The sequence below is a fragment of the Nansenia antarctica genome (assembly GCF_963989245.1).
Source record: "Nansenia antarctica genome assembly, chromosome: 16".
Classification (NCBI taxonomy): Eukaryota; Metazoa; Chordata; class Actinopteri; order Argentiniformes; family Microstomatidae; genus Nansenia; species Nansenia antarctica.
This window is the reverse complement of record NC_137686.1, coordinates 26,502,009-26,519,888: the sequence shown is the minus strand read 5'-3', so window position 1 is coordinate 26,519,888 and position 17,880 is coordinate 26,502,009. Positions and strand designations below refer to the sequence as shown.

Sequence of the window (17,880 nt, the reverse complement as noted above, 5' to 3'; positions counted from 1 at the left end):
TCAGTTTTCAGAAGAGCGTGCCACATCAAGAGGGTGTGTCGTTCAAGCTGTCAAGAGACAGGTACGTAACTTGCCGAGCCATGTGTAAACATTTGGGGCCAAAGGCTAAAACAAAGAGAGAACCTGCATATAGCAATAGCATATAGCATACATTCATTTATAAAGTATTATGAAATCTCTGATACCCTTCAACCATTGACAGTGGCTACAACAGAGATGTTCTATATTGGTTCCTTTGGCTACTTTGGATAAGATTAAGGTTTAGATGCTCCTGAGTTTTTAAAATATTGTAAATATCATCTATTTGCTATAAGCGATTACAAAAAGAAAATATTTCACAATTAATGATAAGTAGTAGTAGTATATATAGTAGTTTTTAATTAAGTCGGAATATCAGGATCCATTCTCAGATCAGTGAAAAAGTAAAATTCTATGCATATTTCTATATTAATTTTTTCCATAGAATAAACAATAGTAGGCCTTATAAAACATTACATTGCACCAAAACCTCTTATATGATATGAACATTTAAAAACAAATAAACTTGTCTTGACAAATATAAAATAAAAATAAACTTGACAAATACTAACCCTTCAAATCAATACTTAGGGGGAAAAAAGTTAATTATTCCAAGGAGATATTTTTCTTGTAAAAGAGAAATTGTCATTTTATCATCATAATCACCTATCACTTCAATAAAGAAAATGTGAGAAAACAATGAACAATAAAGTTGACGTGTCATTTCATACAGTAAACAGTCCAACATGAAACATTCCAACATGAATATTGAGAAGTTGAACATTGTTTGTTTACCAAGACATTATCAACAAACAGTGGACTAAAACAACCTCACATTTGAGGTTATGATGAGGGAAGACAGAGTTGTGACTCACATTTTAGGTTATGATGGAATAAGACAGTTGTGAGCTCATATACTGTACATTTTCTTCTTACAAAGACACAAGGCATTGGGGCAAAAAAGCATTTCAAACTAAATTAATAAAGAAATAAAAAGTATACACTTAAAGCCATACAAAGGGCTAAGTAATACAAATGCAGTCCTTTTTGACACAGTCCATTACCAGCATCTGAAATTGCCCCAATATATATATAATGTCTCAATAGTCTTGCGCAAGTCATAGTCTCTCATTACAAAATGATCTAGAATACAAACATATTTGAGAGTAGATCAAATGTCATCTGATGTCATCATTCAAATGACTTAAGTGGCCGGATTTATGAGCTTAGATCTCTTCTAAAAAATGTTTCACAGCAGGTCTTGAATTCCAGCCCCGCTCCTTGGCAAACGTGTAAACCCATCCAAAGAGATCAGGAAATGTAGACGTCAGGTCAACGCGGTCCACATGCTCAGCGCTGCAGAAACAGAGAGGGAATACGTACTCAGCCTCCCTCAATTGAATGAGAGTACATACCAGTACAGTATGCTGGACAAGAGGGCAAAAGCTTCAACATTTCCGTACTTACTTGTGGCCATGGAAGTTGCGTATGAAACGCAGTAAGCCCAACGTGTTGTCAGGGTAGGGCTTCTTCTTGTCATCCAGCTCCTGCAGCAAATCCTGCGGCAGCTGTGAACACCAAACATACGGCAGGCGCACATTTTACTTTTACTGAATATGTTGCACACACGGATAAATGAAGGAGACAGTAAAGTGAGTAACACACACACGGATAAATGAAGGAGACAGTAAAGTGAGTAAAATGAAGTCTGGCTTACCTTGGATCTCCACTCGTAGAACGACCTCCCCTTAGCACTTTGGTCCACCGCATGAAGGAGCTCTGGATCAGGGGTACGACATTTTCGCGTTTCCTCCTCGTTCCCAATTATTTTCAAGTACTCCACTCTCCTAAAAAACATCAATGGAATTGAATGTGTGAACCTAAATGGGGGCAATGACCCCTTAACACTTAATCAGCCGTGAGGGGTCATTTGACCCCTGTAAGTGAATATTTTTAAAATATATTTGCACTCAATCAAATCTCAGGACCCTCCTTTCATGACTTTTCCTAGATATGTGCGTTCTACCACCCAGTATCCTTACATTTTCAAAATCACTTCAGGATAAGCTAGTTATGAAGCTATTTTGCAGTTTTTCTGTGTAGGAAGCAGGCTAATTTACAAGCGGCCAACTGGTGGTCGTTGTGTGTAAATAGCAGATTCCCATTGTAAAGAGGCTCTTTTAGTAGGTTGTCTTAGTGTTAACTAACTAGTTGTCTAGTGTTAACATCCAGCACTTTCAACATCAGAGGGGTTTAATCAGCAAGAGCCTTCAATCATGATACAAAATGGTTGAAATGTGTGTGTGCGTGAGTATGGTCAATCATGATTGGAGTACAGTAGGCATGGTAGGAGTGCTTCTCACCTCTTCTCTGACCAGAAGTAAGAGTGAGCCAAGGTCTCTTCCACTGTAGGTCTCTTCTCTGGGTCTGCACTGATCATCCACTCGATCAGGTCCTTTGCAACCTCATCTTCAACATGTTCCAGGTTATACTTCCCATCTGAAATATTACTCTCACATCTAAAACCTTTGCCAAAGGGATGTTGTCCACCAGAAAGGATGTAATACACTAACATCCCAGCCACCTGCAGATTGCACCAAATATTGAAACAATCTGGTAACCAAAATATCATGAACAATAAACAACTTTTTCATATGAACTTCAAATGGGAAACAAACCTGAATATCTGTGCTCCTCTTATATCCAACACCAGGGACTTCATCGATAGTCTCCTTGGCCTTCCAGCAACTCGTTCCTGCATTTCCTGTGTGTAGAGTTGTTTGTCCCATGGCCAGTTGCCTACTTATACCAAAGTCGGCTAATCTTGCCTTGCCTTCAGAATCTACCAAGGAAATCATGCACAGATTACACCAGTATGACATACAGGACTGTATCTGTTATGCTCAAGAAATGGCATTCCATGAGAGCAGCATGTTCATAGATTAGGAATTTGTGAGTGGTAACATTTCTCCAACCCCATCCCTCAGATTTATGTGGCAGACTGATGATTTTGTTGTTTTTCAAATTACGGATTGGGGCTTTCATAGTTTTGTAATAAATACTTGACATTTTCCCATTGGTTCCCATTGCAAGTACAATTTATATTTATGGTATAGTCTTACCTATCAAAACATTCTGGGGTTTGATATCACGGTGCAGAATTTTCGTTGTTTGGTGATGAAGGACACGTAGACTGCAGAGGACCTGCTTCACAATTGTTTTCCAGTCATGAGTTTTGTCTTTTGGTATGTCGTCTTTGATGTATTCCTCCAAGGTGTATTCACACAGCTGAAGAGCAAGGTAGCCGAATGTCTTATCCTCTGCAAAGTCCACATACCTCACAATGAAGGGGCTATCAAGCTTTGGGAGACGTAGAAATTCTTCCTCGTTCTTGAGATCTTTATAGAATGACCTGAGCATTCTCTTAACCGCTACTTCAGTGCCATCATCCCTCAGACCTAGGAGGACCTCAGTTCCATCCCTTCCTTTTGCAATATGGAATTCGTCATCAAAATGTAGACTTCCTACTCTTTCAACTTTGTGCTTTTTAGCAAGCTTTTCCAATTGTGGTCTCCATCTTTTGCTGACTTTGAGCCATTTGCGTGGTAATGGTGATGTCTCAGTGGTAGTAATGAATGGCTTAACACCATCTAAAGCAGATTCTTCAACAGGAGAAGATAGAGTATCAGAGACTACACATGCATTGCTTTCTTGTTTGTCTGTCTCTTTTGACATCTCTGCATTCCTCTTCTTTTTCTTCTTTTTCTTCTTCTTGTTTCCTGAGATAGGACTATCTTCAGAATCTTGTCTTGTTGATTTGGGGACTGCACTCTCATGATTTTCTAAGAATCCATTCAGTTTCCTCAGGTTTTCTTTCAGGGTCTCATCCCCCAACAAATCTACACAAAGAAGCAGTTCATCAGACACAGGAAGAAGTTCTAGTGATCTCAGGATCCCTGGGGCGCATGTCATGAGATTTGCAAGTACCCCATAGGCAAACATCTTCAGTTTAGAGGAACATTCTTTTAGCTGTGTGCAAGGGACAATGTGACGACACAATTCATCAATGAGGGGCTTATTCCAACCATCTTTCCCTTTTGTCTTCTGTGTGATCACATAGAGTGCACTCACAACTAATGTCAATACAGGATCTTTCGACGAAGAAAGCAGTTCCACTAGTTTTGGAATCATAGCAAGTGATACCTCATAGGGTATCTCTCCCACTCTCATAGTAACAAAAATGTGGTGCAATGCTTGTAACGCACCTAGACCGAGAATCCCTGTAGGAACTTTGGAAAAACGCTTGCTTGCACTCTCAATGAAGATATGTATATTCTTGGAGTCCCTCAGCCACTTTATGCATGTCTGTCTCCATTCCTCTGTACCTGGATCCTCCACGTTGAGGGATACTTCAATCATAGTCCTGTTACTTTGAGGCTCCTCCTCTAGCAGGAGCGATTCAAAGCGTTTGAAAACATCAGCTGCTTTTTCTGTCATTGATGCATTATAAAAACTGAGAAAAGGCTCAATTTTGGAAATGTAATCATCGTTCTGAGCCAAGTGATGGATATGTTTGGTAAGTGTTTTATTAAGAACATCAGACCCAGGCAGTGATGAATGACATGGTTCTACTGTTGCACCAGCATAGATAAGCTCTCTCATGATATCCGTTCTGTCATTTTTGGCAGCGAATTGAAGTGCAGTGTGTACAATTCGGCGATCAGTATGAATTAAATCATAATTGGGGTCCGCTTTTGCTTCCAGTAAGGTCTTCACTATACTGAGAGGTATAGCTTTGTTCGAACAGGCATATTGCAGTGCTGTGTAACCGTTGCTTGATAGTCTGTTGGGATCAGCACCTTCTTCTATAAGGATTTTACAAATGTCCTCATTTTTAGATGCAACAGCAGCAATTAGAGGGGTCATATGATCCAAAAAGGTCCCAGAAGAAAACTTGTACTGTCCATTTATGTCATGGCTTTTAATCAGTCTCCTCAGTTTCTTTATATCCCTATTTAAAATACATTTTAGAATGAGATGTGATTCCTGGTCAAATCCTGATAGAGTTTTAAACTGTTCTTCCATCATTCATATGGGATGTCTGTGGAAATCTGTGGAAAGAAACAAAGTTTTGTACATGAAAACATTTTAGTTTAACAGTCCTCTGTTATTTCATCACTCCGTCTTATCATCTGTTGACCCTTGGAGTCATAAATGGGAACAGCAGGGGGGTATTCCATCAAGGTCGCTAAAGGAAAATCCAGGCTTATTTTCATAAGTCTCACGAGATGGATGGAACGTTGATGGAATACCTCCCAGTTCTTTAATTACCAAACTTGCTTTTTTAAATGGACCAAATCTCTCTAACAATATCACTGATATTAACTTCAACTTTGGTGGTCAGGCAGTGGGCTGCGTCGCTCAATTACTTTGTTTTTGTGTTTCTTTACCACCGGACCCGCAGTCCACAGATCGACCGGCCCACATAGTAACAGTTATTACATAGTTATCATCAAATCATTACTTAATTACTTTGGCGACTCACTATAACAGATAGTACCCTACCACTTGACCATTTTTGTTAGCCTAATTACAAAATGTACACACTTTTACCTTGCCACTTGCGACGTCGCTAGTAGCTAAATTGTGGTAATTTACCAATGTCAGAAGTTATGGTACAGAAATATAGCCTCCCCTGCAGAATTAGTTATTTCCTTTCATTTTGTCTTTCATTTGTGTGCAAATCCTAAATGAAACTACATTAAATTACTGCCCTGTCAACAACGTATCCCACTTGCAACGAAGATAATGGCTCGAGTTAAACTGAGTATATTGCAGCGTTTGCTAATTTCATTTTACAAGCTTGTAATGTGCGCCATTTGTAGCCGAACAAGTGTTTCATGCCAAGTTGTGTAACTACTGTAAACTTTGCACTTTACGTTAGAGTGTACATGACATAGGAAATGGTCCCTTTGATGCAAGATAGACATTTAATTTGAATGAACTACAACACAACCTACGCCTACAACACAACCCTGGTTCAGTTAGAGTTTTGGATGTGATAACTTGGCATAACGCAGTTCATTCAACCAAGGGCATGTTCACCACATTTCTTACAGTGGAGAATGGAGATGTATGAGTGTATCAGACTTCAGAGAATAACAGATCACGGATGTCGGAGTCCTAATAAATGAACCCCTACGTTTTGTGTGCAAAACATTACTGTTACGGGTCTACTTACATCGATGCCATCGGCTATCGACTTGTTTGGTTGTTTCTGCATGACCCGTGTGTAGGTGCTTGTTCCCTTCACTTTGATATTACATGGCTGAACTTGATACACGTGTCTGTCATCATTGCTGCATCATACCATACACAAACATGGTGTCAGAAGCTGCTGAACTCACGTTAGCGGAATATTAGATAATATGGAGTGAGTACAGGTAGAGTAGCCTATGTCTGGATCGGAATCAAGTGATTCGGAGACTTTAGAAGACGAGACAAGTCAGCGAGCAACGATAGCTAGCATGGCAGCCATTACTTTTCCACCCCCTTCACCCATGAGCTTCACGGGCGATTGGAGCGTCAATTGGGACATATTCCGGGCCGAATATGAGGACTATGTCATCGTTACTGGCGTAGCTGGAAAGGACAAGAAAATCCAGGCTGCAACTCTGAGGACCGTGATGGGAAGTGAATGCAGACATATATACCGTCACAACTTAAATCTTTCCGAAGAGGATCAGGGGGATGCTGCGATCATACTGGCCGCGTTGGAGAAGTATTTCAAACCTACCAAGAACACAATATATGAAAGGTACGTCTTCGGGAGCTGCAAACAGGAGGAAGGAGAATCTATAGACGGTTTTGTGACCAGGCTGAGAGAAAGGGCAGCAACCTGTGAGTACGGACAGTTAAGAGATGAGATGATTCGTGACAAAATTGTACTGGGTGTTGGTAACGAGAGCATAAGGCGCAGATTGCTTAGAGAAAAGCAACTGACGTTGATCACAGCAATTGACATGTGCCGCGCAACGGAGCAGACAGACATTCGCATGAGAGCGATGGAGATAGCGAGTCCTCCGCACGTAGAAGCGGTGCTCGCCGTTGCTAGGCAACAATCTAGGCAACAACAATCCAGACAAAACCAATGGAGGCAGAGCAATTCACCCAGAGCTGTAGACGCAGGCTATGCATGTAAATACTGTGGCAACTCGCATGCAAGGGGCAGAGATCACTGCCCAGCATTCGGAAAACAATGCAAATCATGTGGAGTAAATAATCACTTTGCTAAAGTGTGTCAAAAAAGCAAAAGACCCACTGAGGGAAAGATACACTGCATGGAAAATACAGCTGAGAGCTCAGAACAAAACAGTGAGGAAGACATATACATGCATGAGTCAATTGGTGCAGTGCAAGCCAAAGGGAAGAAATGGTTTGTAACATTACGTTTTCACAACAAGCCACAGCAATGTCAGTTGGACTCTGGAGCGACATGCAATGTAATGAGCCTTCATGACAAGAAAAGGCTGGCACCCAACGCACCACTCTGCCCAAGTGAGGCTAGACTAAAGCTGTACTCCGGGGAAACACTGAGCTCCATAGGCATCTTTGAGACAGAATGTAGAGTAAGAGGTCAAACATACAAGCTCTCATTTGAAATAGTTAAGTCTAGGCAAAATCCTCTCCTGTCAGGCTCTACCTGTGAACGCCTAGGTCTCATGCAGTTCACAATCCCTGAGGACGTGCTCAAAGTGGAACATGCACAGCCTGGAGCCCTAACCAAGGAGCAGCTGACTAACAAATACAGTGATGTATTCAACTCACCTGTGGAATCTCTACCCGGGGAGGTCCACTTTGACCTAGATTCCAGGGTTCCTACAGTTCAATGTGCCCCTCGCAATGTTCCCATTGCAATGAAAGCAGCAGTCAAAGCCCAGCTGGACAAGTACGAGGCTGACGGCCACATGGCGCCGGTCACAGACCCAACTGATTGGATCAGCAACATGGTTATTGTAAAAAAAACAGACAAGCTCAGACTATGTATAGATCCTAAGTTCCTGAACAAGGCCCTAAAGCGCTCTCATTACATCATGCCTACTCTGGATGATGTCCTGTACAAACTACCGAAGGCAAGAGTATTCACCTTAGTGGATGCCCGAGATGCATTTCTACAATGCAGACTTGACTACGAGAGCAGCCTCATGACCACATTCTGGACCCCCTGGGGGAGGAAACGCTGGCTTAAGCTACCATTCGGAGTGTCTGTGGCACCCGAGGTGTATCAGCGAAAACAACACGAGCTCCTGGCTGGACTCAAGGGCATCGAGCCCATTGCGGACGACATCCTGGTTGTGGGTTGTGGGGACACAGACAAAGAGGCTGAGAGTGACCATGATGTCAAGCTTTTGGCACTGATGGAACGCTGCCGTGAGGTCAAGCTGCGGCTAGGGTTGAAGAAGCTGCAGTTCAAAGTAGCTGAGGTCCAGTTTCACGGCCACATCCTCTCATCCACAGGGCTGAAGCCTGACCCAGAGAAGGTGAGGGCCATCATCGAAATGCCCAATCCAACTGACGCAAAAGGGGTGCAGCGTCTGATTGGCTTTGCCAACTACTTGGCCAAATTCATGCCACACTTATCAAGTGTCTGTGAGCCGTTGCGACGCTTGCTGGACAAGGAAACCCCCTGGCATTGGCTACCCAAACACGAGGCGGCAGTTCAAGAACTCAAGTCTCTAGCTACAACCATGCCTGTCCTGCGCTACTATGATGTGACCAAGCCAATCACAGTCCAGAGCGACGCCAGCCAGAATGGTCTCGGATGCTGCCTCATGCAGGAAGGACAGCCCATCGCGTTCGCTTCGAGAGCTCTTACCCCCACAGAAAAGAACTACGCACAGATTGAGAAAGAGTGTCTCAGCATCGTCTTCGCCTGTCAGAGGTTTCACTACTATCTATATGGCCGCGACCTGATCACAGCGGAGACAGACCATAAGCCCCTAATCTCCATTTTCAGCAAACCTCTCCTCAACGCTCCCAAGAGGCTTCAGAGCATGCTCATGACCTTACAGAACTACAGTCTGACGGTCATCTACAAACCAGGGCCTGAAATGTTCATCAGCGACACGCTCAGCAGAGCAACAGCAGGATGCACCGGCAGAGGAACAACCTACCAGCGGCACGCTATCTGCTCCCTGCAACAAGAGCAAGAGGAGATACAGCATGTGAACCAGGCAGACTACTTGAATGTAAGTGACCAGCGTCTCGAACAAATCAGGCTGCACACTGACCGAGATGAATGCCTGCAGGCACTTAAGTCCACAGTTCTCATAGGCTGGCCAGATGTGAGAGAAGAAGCACCTCTCATTACCAGAGAATACTGGCCTTACAGAGATGAAGTCAGTGTACAGAACGGTGTTCTATTCCGGGGGCAGAAAGTCATCATCCCAAAATCACTACGCCCAGAGATGCTTACGCGCATTCATTCAAGTCACACAGGAGGAGACGCATGCTACCGACATGCTCGAGAGACATTGTACTGGCCGAACATGCAGGCAGAGATAAAGGATTTTGTGGGCACCTGCTCAACCTGCAATGAGTATGCTCACAAACAGCAAAAGGAGACCATGCTCTCACATGAACTGCCCACCAGGCCGTGGCAAATTCTGAGCATGGACCTGTTCAGTCATAGGCAGAAGGACTATCTTATTATAGTCGACCACTATTCTGACTTTTGGGAAGTTGAGCTCCTCCCTGACTTATCTGCAGAGACAGTCATCAAGCGATGTAAGGCACAGTTCGCTCGGCATGGCCAGCCAGAGAGGGTCATCACAGACAATGGCCCACAATTTACCTCTCAGTTCTCACGTTTTGCCTCTGAATGGGAGTTTGAGCATGTGACCTCCTCTCCAAGGCACCCGAAAGCAAACGGCAAGGCAGAGTCGGCCGTCAAGATTGCAAAGAATCTGCTGCGCAAGGCTATGCGTGACAGTGACGACCCCTGGAAGGCCATACTACACTGGAGAAATACTCCCACCGAAAGCATGAACAGCAGCCCGGCACAACGTCTCATGTCTCGTCGGCTGAAGACCTCTATTCCAGTGACAAACAAGCTGCTGGAACCAGTCGTTGTGGTAGGAGTCACTGAAAAGCTGCGCCACAGGAGGCAGCTTGCCAAGTCTTTCTATGACCGGTCCGCCCGGGACCTGCCGGAGCTGGCAGTCGGGGAAACCGTCCGAATGAAGCCTCTGCCTACTGACAACACTGGCATCTGGAGGGCTGGGACCTGCCTCCGCAGGGTTGCACCGAGATCGTACCTGGTGGATGTCGACGGCTCCCTCTATCGACGCAACAGGGTGGACCTCAGAGTAGCCGAGCCGACTGCTACTCCGACCTACGAAGAGAATGACCCTGTGCCAGAGAGTACTGCTGCAGAGGCTCCCCCAACTGTGGCCGAGCCGAGCCCGGTCAGGTTCACACCTAGGACCTCACCTAGTCCAATTGGCACAGCACCATTTGAGGGACGCGCATACACTAGGGCTGGACGGCTGTCTAAGCCACCTGTGAGACTCAATTTGTAACCTAAACTATATAGGGCTGTTGCCATAAAATAAAAATGGAAAAAAAATGAAAAAGGAAAGACACAGAGAATACAGAAGTTAACAGAGACTGTTGTTACATTTTATATAAGAACAAACTTTTGTTATTTTTGCACTAGATTACTTTTGTTATTTTTGCACTAAGTTCTAAGGTGTTTGTGTTCACTTGGAAAAGGAGGATGTTACGGGTCTACTTACATCGATGCCATCGGCTATCGACTTGTTTGGTTGTTTCTGCATGACCCGTGTGTAGGTGCTTGTTCCCTTCACTTTGATATTACATGGCTGAACTTGATACACGTGTCTGTCATCATTGCTGCATCATACCATACACAAACAATTACCATTATATGTTCAGCTACATATCTAATAACACCATTATATATTCAGATACATATCTAACAATACCATTATATATTCAGATACATATCTAACAATACCATTATATATTCAGCTACATATCTAATAATAGAAAAAACAGCACACTACTGATTTCCTGGGCAAAACATGTAGCCCTACTGTAAGTTGTGGTAACACACATAGTGGCCCCTCAAGTTCACAGTGAACAGCAGATACAGTAAGAACCAATGACAATAGGACTGTAAAAATAAAGCTACCACTTTTTAAAAATAACTTTAAAAAGACAAACCTTCACACGTGGCTTGTAGCAGGTCTCTGCTCCCCTCGGCTGGTGACAGGTAGACAGCATTAAACGTATTGCCTCCAGAATTGTCTTTTGTCACTTCCTGCTAGGGGGAATGTATCAGATTTCAGAGTTATGATTTCAGAGAATAACAGATCATGGATGTCAGAGTCCTAATGAACCCGTACGTTTTGTGTGCAAAACATTACCATTATATATTCAGCTACATATCTAATAATACCATTATATATTCAGCTACATATCTAACAATACCATTATATATTCAGCTACATATCTAATAAAAGTCACTACAAATGCAAATATCACAGACTAAAATAACAAAGCATGTTGCCCAATATTGGTACAGACGTGGACATATTTAACAGCATTAATGTCGTCTATGAATACAGCACACTACTGGTTTCCTGGGCAAAACATGTAGCCCTACTGTAAGTTATGGTAACACACATAGTGGCCCCTCAAGTTCATAGTGAACAGCAGATACAGTAAGTACCAATGACAATAGGTCCGTAAAATAAAGCTACCACTTTTTAAAAAAGGAATTAGAAAACAAACCTTCACACTTGGCTTGTAGCAGGTCTCTGCTCTCCTCGGCTGACGACAGGTAGACAGCATTAAACAGTTCCTGGTAGCCTACTAATGAAGATACTTCCTGGCTCTACACTTAAAATATGTAAACTATTTTCTGAACTAGCTGAGGCATCAGGGTCTTAATGCACCTCCATGGGTGTAGACTACTGGGCATCTAGGACTGCAATAGAATGCAATGCGCATGTGACACAATACATACAGTACACACACACACACACACACACACACACACACACACACACACACACACACACAGACACACAGACACACACACACACAATCAATGGGTCACACTCACATACTATGTACCTATCTGCAGTGAAGACAAACAGTGTCTCCAAGGCAGTTTGAATGTGGGCACAGAGAGGGAGAGGGGTCCCGACCAGGGAAAATGCCTGATCGAACTTCCCTGGTCAGTCTCGTTCACACATACACTGTACCAGGTATATTCCATGGAATCTACTAGGAAGCAAACTTGAAAACCAGTTCCAGGTTTTCAACCACTGCCAAGTTGTCTGTGTGCCACAGCAACAACAATGAACATCTTGTGGTGGGAATTCAAACTGAATTCCCAAAATAGTATGGCTTGACAAACCAGTTCTAGGTGCAGCTTAGGGACTGCCAACTTGCCAATGAACATCTTGTGAAATATTAAAACATGCAACTTTAATCACTCCTCAGTGGGATGCATGTTCCAATCCCTCTCACAATATAACTGATACTAAAGCAATGCTATTCGGTTGTTAAGTCGTGACATGTTTTCCGGGTCCAACGTTGGCTGAGGCTCTCTCTTCGAAATGCCGCAGTAATAATAACAATTCATTATATTTGTATAGCGCTTTTCCGAGGCTCAAAGACGCTGACAATATGGGAAAAACGGGAAAGTGCTGTGTCCCTTGTTGTATGAATAGATCCGAGTCTAAAAAACGATTGAACTGTCATTCTACCGCTTTGGTACACTGGTACTCTGGAAGAGCTGTACAACACACGCTGCCTCAGGAAGGCCTCCAAGATCTCCTGAGACCCATCCCACCCTGGGAACGAACACTTTGCTCGGCTGCCCTCGGACAGGCGGTTCAGGACCATGTTCGCAAGGACAAACAGACTGAAGCTCAGCTTCTACCCCAGGGCCATTCAGGCCCTGAACACAGCAAAGACCTAGGTTCTAGGCCCTGGACAATCTAGACATTTGATGGCAGCTACTAGATTGAAATCAAGTTCAATACTGAAACACAACTGTGAACATTTCAAACCTGCAAACTGCGACACTTTAAATGAATGTGCAATAACACTATGTGCAATATGACAACCCTCGGGTACATAAGGTTCAGAGATAGGAAATGTCAGAATAGGTATAGCATAGAGTACAGCACAGTGTTTATTTGTATAGTATAGTATAGTGGACAGTGTACATAGCCTTTATTTATGTAAACCAGCTCTTTTCCCTTCTTGTTTTTAGTTTTCTTTCCTAGCACCAGGGGAGCCCCCCCTCCCAAATTTCGTTGTTTGGTACCTGTACTATATCAATGACAATAAAGACCATTCATTCATACTCTGGTGCGGGGAATTTTTGGTTTGGACCCGGAAATTGCTAAACGTCACATGTGACGTCAGACTTAACAACCGAATAGGATCTTTGTGTGTTTTTAAGATACTAGTTCTAAAATTTAGCGCTCACACGCCAAAAATAAAACTCAAGAAATATGTCAGGAAACGACCTGATTGGACAGAGAGGGCTGAGTAAGACACTTATTCTGTTGTTGTCAGTTTTCAGAAGAGCGTGCCACATCAAGAGGGTGTGTCGTTCAAGCTGTCAAGAGACAGGTACGTAACTTGCCGAGCCATGTGTAAACATTTGGGGCCAAAGGCTAAAACAAAGAGAGAACCTGCATATAGCAATAGCATATAATAGCATACATTCATTTATAAAGTATTATGAAATCTCTGATACCCTTCAGCCATTGACAGTGGCTACAACAGAGATGTTCTATATTGGTTCCTTTGGCTACGATTATAGAAGGTTTAGATCCTCCTGAGTTTTTAAAATATTGTAAATATCATCTATTTGCTATAAGCGATTACAGAAAGAAATAATTTCTAAATGAATGATATGTAGTAGTAGTAGTACAGGTACCTGGGAGTACAAATTAATAACAAACTGGACTGGACTGACAACACCGAGGCTCTTCTCAGGAAAGGGCAGAGCAGACTGTTTTTCCTGAGAAGGCTGAGGTCTTTCGGTGTCTGCAACAAGCTGCTGCGAATGTTTTATCAGTCGGTGGTTGCCAGCGTTCTGTTCTTCGCCATGGCCTGCTGGGGTGGAAACATCTGTGCCAGGGATGCTGCGAAGCTAAACAAACTGGTAAAGAAGGCCAGCTCTGTGGTGGGGACCGGGCTGGACAGCCTAGAGGTGGTGGCAGAACAGAGGATGGGGAAAAAACTGGCGGCCATGCTGGCCAATCCCTCCCACCCGATGTACTGCGAGCTGGCGGGGATGAGGAGCAAGTTCAGCCACAGATTTGTTCTCCCCCGTCAAAGTACAAAAAGATTTGGACAGTCCTTTGTTCCAGCTGCACTCCGACTCTACAACCAGGCCCTGCAGGGTGGGGGAGACCTGGAGCTGGAACTTTGGAACTTGGAACTTTTTACTTATTGAGCCTGCACTATTTTATGTCGTTTATTGAATGTTTTCTGTCTGCCCTAACTAAGCTGTTTGACAACAAAATTTCCCCATTGGGGACAATAAAGGTTTTTCAATCAATCAATCAATCAAGTAGTATATATATATAGTCGTTTTTAATTAAGTCGGAATATCAGGATCCATTCTCAGATCAGTGAAAAAGAAAAATTCTATGCATATTTGTATATTTGTTTTTTTCCATAGAATAAACAATAGTAGGCCTTATAAAACATTACATTGCACCAACATCTCTTATATGATATGAACATTAAAAAACAAATAAACTTGTCTTGACAAATATAAAATAAAAAATAAACTTGACAAATACCAACCCTTCAAATCAATACTTAGGGGAAAAAAAGTAAATTATTCCAGGGAGATATTTTTCTTGTAAAAGAGAAAGTCATGTTATCATCATAATCACCTATCACTTCTATAAAGAAAATGTGATAAAACAATTAACAATAAAGTTGACGTGTCATTTCATACAGTAAACAGTCCAACATGAAACAGTCCAACATGAATATTGAGAAGTTGAACATTGTTTGTTTACCAAGACATTATCAACAAACAGTGGACTAAAACAACCTCACATTTTAGGTTATGATGGAGTAAGACAGTTGTGAGCTCATATACATTTTCTTCTTACAAAGACACAAGGCATTGGGGCAAAAAAGCATTTCAAACTAAATTAATAAAGAAATAAAAAGTATACACTTAAAGCCATACAAAGGGCTAAGTAATACAAATGCTGTCCTTTTTGACACAGTCCATTACCAGCATCTGAAATTGCCCCAATATATATATAATGTCTCAATAGTCTTGCGCAAGTCATAGTCTCTCATTACAAAATGATCTAGAATACAAAACGATTTGAGAGCAGATCAAATGTCATCTGATGTCATCATTCAAATGACTAAGTGGCCGGATTTATGAGCTTAGATCTCTTCTAAAAAATGTTTCACAGCAGGTCTTGAATTCCAGCCCCGCTCCTTGGCAAACGTGTAAACCCATCCAAAGAGATCAGGAAATGTAGACGTCAGGTCAACGCGGTCCACATGCTCAGCGCTGCAGAAACAGAGAGGGAATACGTACTCAGCCTCCCTCAATTGAATGAGAGTACATACCAGTACAGTATGCTGGACAAGAGGGCAAAAGCTTCAACATTTCCGTACTTACTTGTGGCCATGGAAGTTGCGTATAAAACGCAGTAAGCCCAACGTGTTGTCAGGGTAGGGCTTCTTCTGGTCATCCAGCTCCTGCAGCAAATCCTGCGGCAGCTGTGAACACCAAACATACGGCAGGCGCACATTTTACTTTGACTGAATATGTTGCACACACGGATAAATAAAGGAGACAGTAAAATCAGTAAAAATGAAGTCTGGCTTACCTTGGATCTCCACTCGTAGAACGACCTCCCCTTAGCACCTTGGTCCACCGCATGAAGGAGCTCTGGATCAGGGGTACGACATTTTCGCGTTTCCTCCTCGTTCCCAATTATTTTCAAGTACTCCACTCTCCTAAAAAACATCAATGGACTTGAATGTGTGAAACTAAATGGGGGCAATGACCCCTTAACACTTAATCAGCCGTGAGGGGTCATTTGACCCCTGTAAGTGAATATTTTAAAAATATATTTGCACTCAATCAAATCTCAGGACCCTCCTTTCATGACTTTTCCTAGATATGTGCGTTCTACCACCCAGCATCTTTACATTTTCAAAATCACTTCAGGATAAGCTAGTTATAAAGCTATTTTGCAGTTTTTCTGTGTAGGAAGCAGGCTAATTTACAAGCGGCCAACTAGTGGTCGTTGTGTGTAAATAGCAGATTCCCATTGTAAAGAGGCTCTTTTAGTAGGTTGTCTTAGTGTTAACTAACTAGTTGTCTAGTGTTAACATCCAGCACTTTCAACATCAGAGGGGTTTAATCAGCAAGAGCCTTCAATCATGATACAAAATGATTGAAATGTGTGTGTGCGTGAGTATGGTCAATCATGATTGGAGTACAGTAGGCATGGTAGGAGTGCTTCTCACCTCTTCTCTGACCAGAAGTAAGAGTGAGCCAAGGTCTCTTCCACTGTAGGTCTCTTCTCTGGGTCTGCACTGATCATCCACTCGATCAGGTCCTTTGCGACCTCATCTTCAACATGTTCCAATTTGTAGTCCCCTTTCAGAATATTAACCTCACACCAAGGGCTTTTGCCAAAGGGATGTTGTCCACCAGAAAGGATGTAATACACTAACATCCCAGCCACCTGCAAATCACACCAGATGATTAAACAATCTGGGAACCAAAATATTAGCTTTTTCATATGAACAACTTAAAATGGGAAACAAACCTGAATATCTGTGCTCCTCTTATACCCGACACCAGGGACTTCATCTATAGTCTCCTTGGCCTTCCAGCAACTCGTTCCTGCATTTCCTGTGTGTAGAGTTGTTTGTCCCATGGCCAGTTGCCTACTTATACCAAAGTCGGCTAATCTTGCCTTGCCTTTAGAATCTATGAAGGAAATCATGCACAGATTACACCAGTATGACATACAGTACTGTATCAGTCATGCTCAAGGAATGACATTGTATGAGATCAGCATGTTCACATAGTTTAGGAATTTGTGAGTGGTAACATTTCTCCAACCCCATCCCTCAGATTTATGTGACAGACTGATGTTTTTGTTGGTTTTCAAATTATGGATTGGGGCTTTCATATTTTTGCAATAAATAGTTGACACTTTCCCATTGCAAGCACAATGTATGTGTATGGTTTAGTCTTACCTATCAAAACATTCTGGGGTTTGATATCACGGTGCAGAATTTTCGTTGTTGGCTGATGAAGGACACTTAGACTACAGAGCACCTGCTTCACAATTGTTTTCCAGTCATGAGTTTTGTCTTTTGGTATGTCGTCTTTGATGTATTCCTCCAAGGTGTATTCACACAGCTGAAGAGCAAGGTAGCCACATTTCTTATCCTCTGCAAAGTCCACATATCTCACAATGAAGGGGTGATCAAGCTCTGGGAGACGTAGAAATTCTTCCTCGTTCTTGAGTTCTTGATAGAATGACCTGAGCATTCTCTTAACCGCTACTTCAGTGCCATCATCCCTCAGACCTAGGAGGACCTCAGTTCCATCCCTTCCTTTTGCAATACGGAATTCGTCATCAAAAGTTAGACTTCCTGCCCTTTCAACTTCATGCTTGTTGGCAAGCTTTTCCAATTGTGGTCTCCATCTTTTGCTGACTTTGAGCCATTTGCGTGGTAATGGTGACGTCTCAGTGGTAGTAATGAATGGCTTAACACCATCTAAAGCAGATTTTTCAACAGGAG

General features: G+C 42.7%; 3 long non-coding RNA genes across 3 annotated transcripts; all 3 read right to left on the bottom strand.

Annotated features, from left to right (window-relative positions):
* Positions 1–1,239: 1,239 nt before the first annotated feature.
* LOC308171530 lies at positions 1,240–1,868 on the bottom strand. Its single transcript, XR_013937840.1, has 3 exons — positions 1,736–1,868; positions 1,486–1,586; positions 1,240–1,374 (listed from the first exon to the last, which is right to left on the bottom strand). It is a non-coding gene; the product is annotated as an uncharacterized lncRNA (long non-coding RNA).
* Positions 1,869–15,354: 13,486 nt separating this feature from the next.
* On the bottom strand, positions 15,355–15,977 carry LOC308171529. Its single transcript, XR_013937839.1, has 3 exons — positions 15,942–15,977; positions 15,731–15,831; positions 15,355–15,619 (listed from the first exon to the last, which is right to left on the bottom strand). It is a non-coding gene; the product is annotated as an uncharacterized lncRNA (long non-coding RNA).
* Positions 15,978–15,982: 5 nt separating this feature from the next.
* LOC308171528 lies at positions 15,983–17,769 on the bottom strand. The gene is made up of 4 exons (XR_013937838.1): positions 17,329–17,769; positions 16,893–17,056; positions 16,588–16,808; positions 15,983–16,071 (listed from the first exon to the last, which is right to left on the bottom strand). It is a non-coding gene; the product is annotated as an uncharacterized lncRNA (long non-coding RNA).
* Positions 17,770–17,880: the final 111 nt, after the last annotated feature.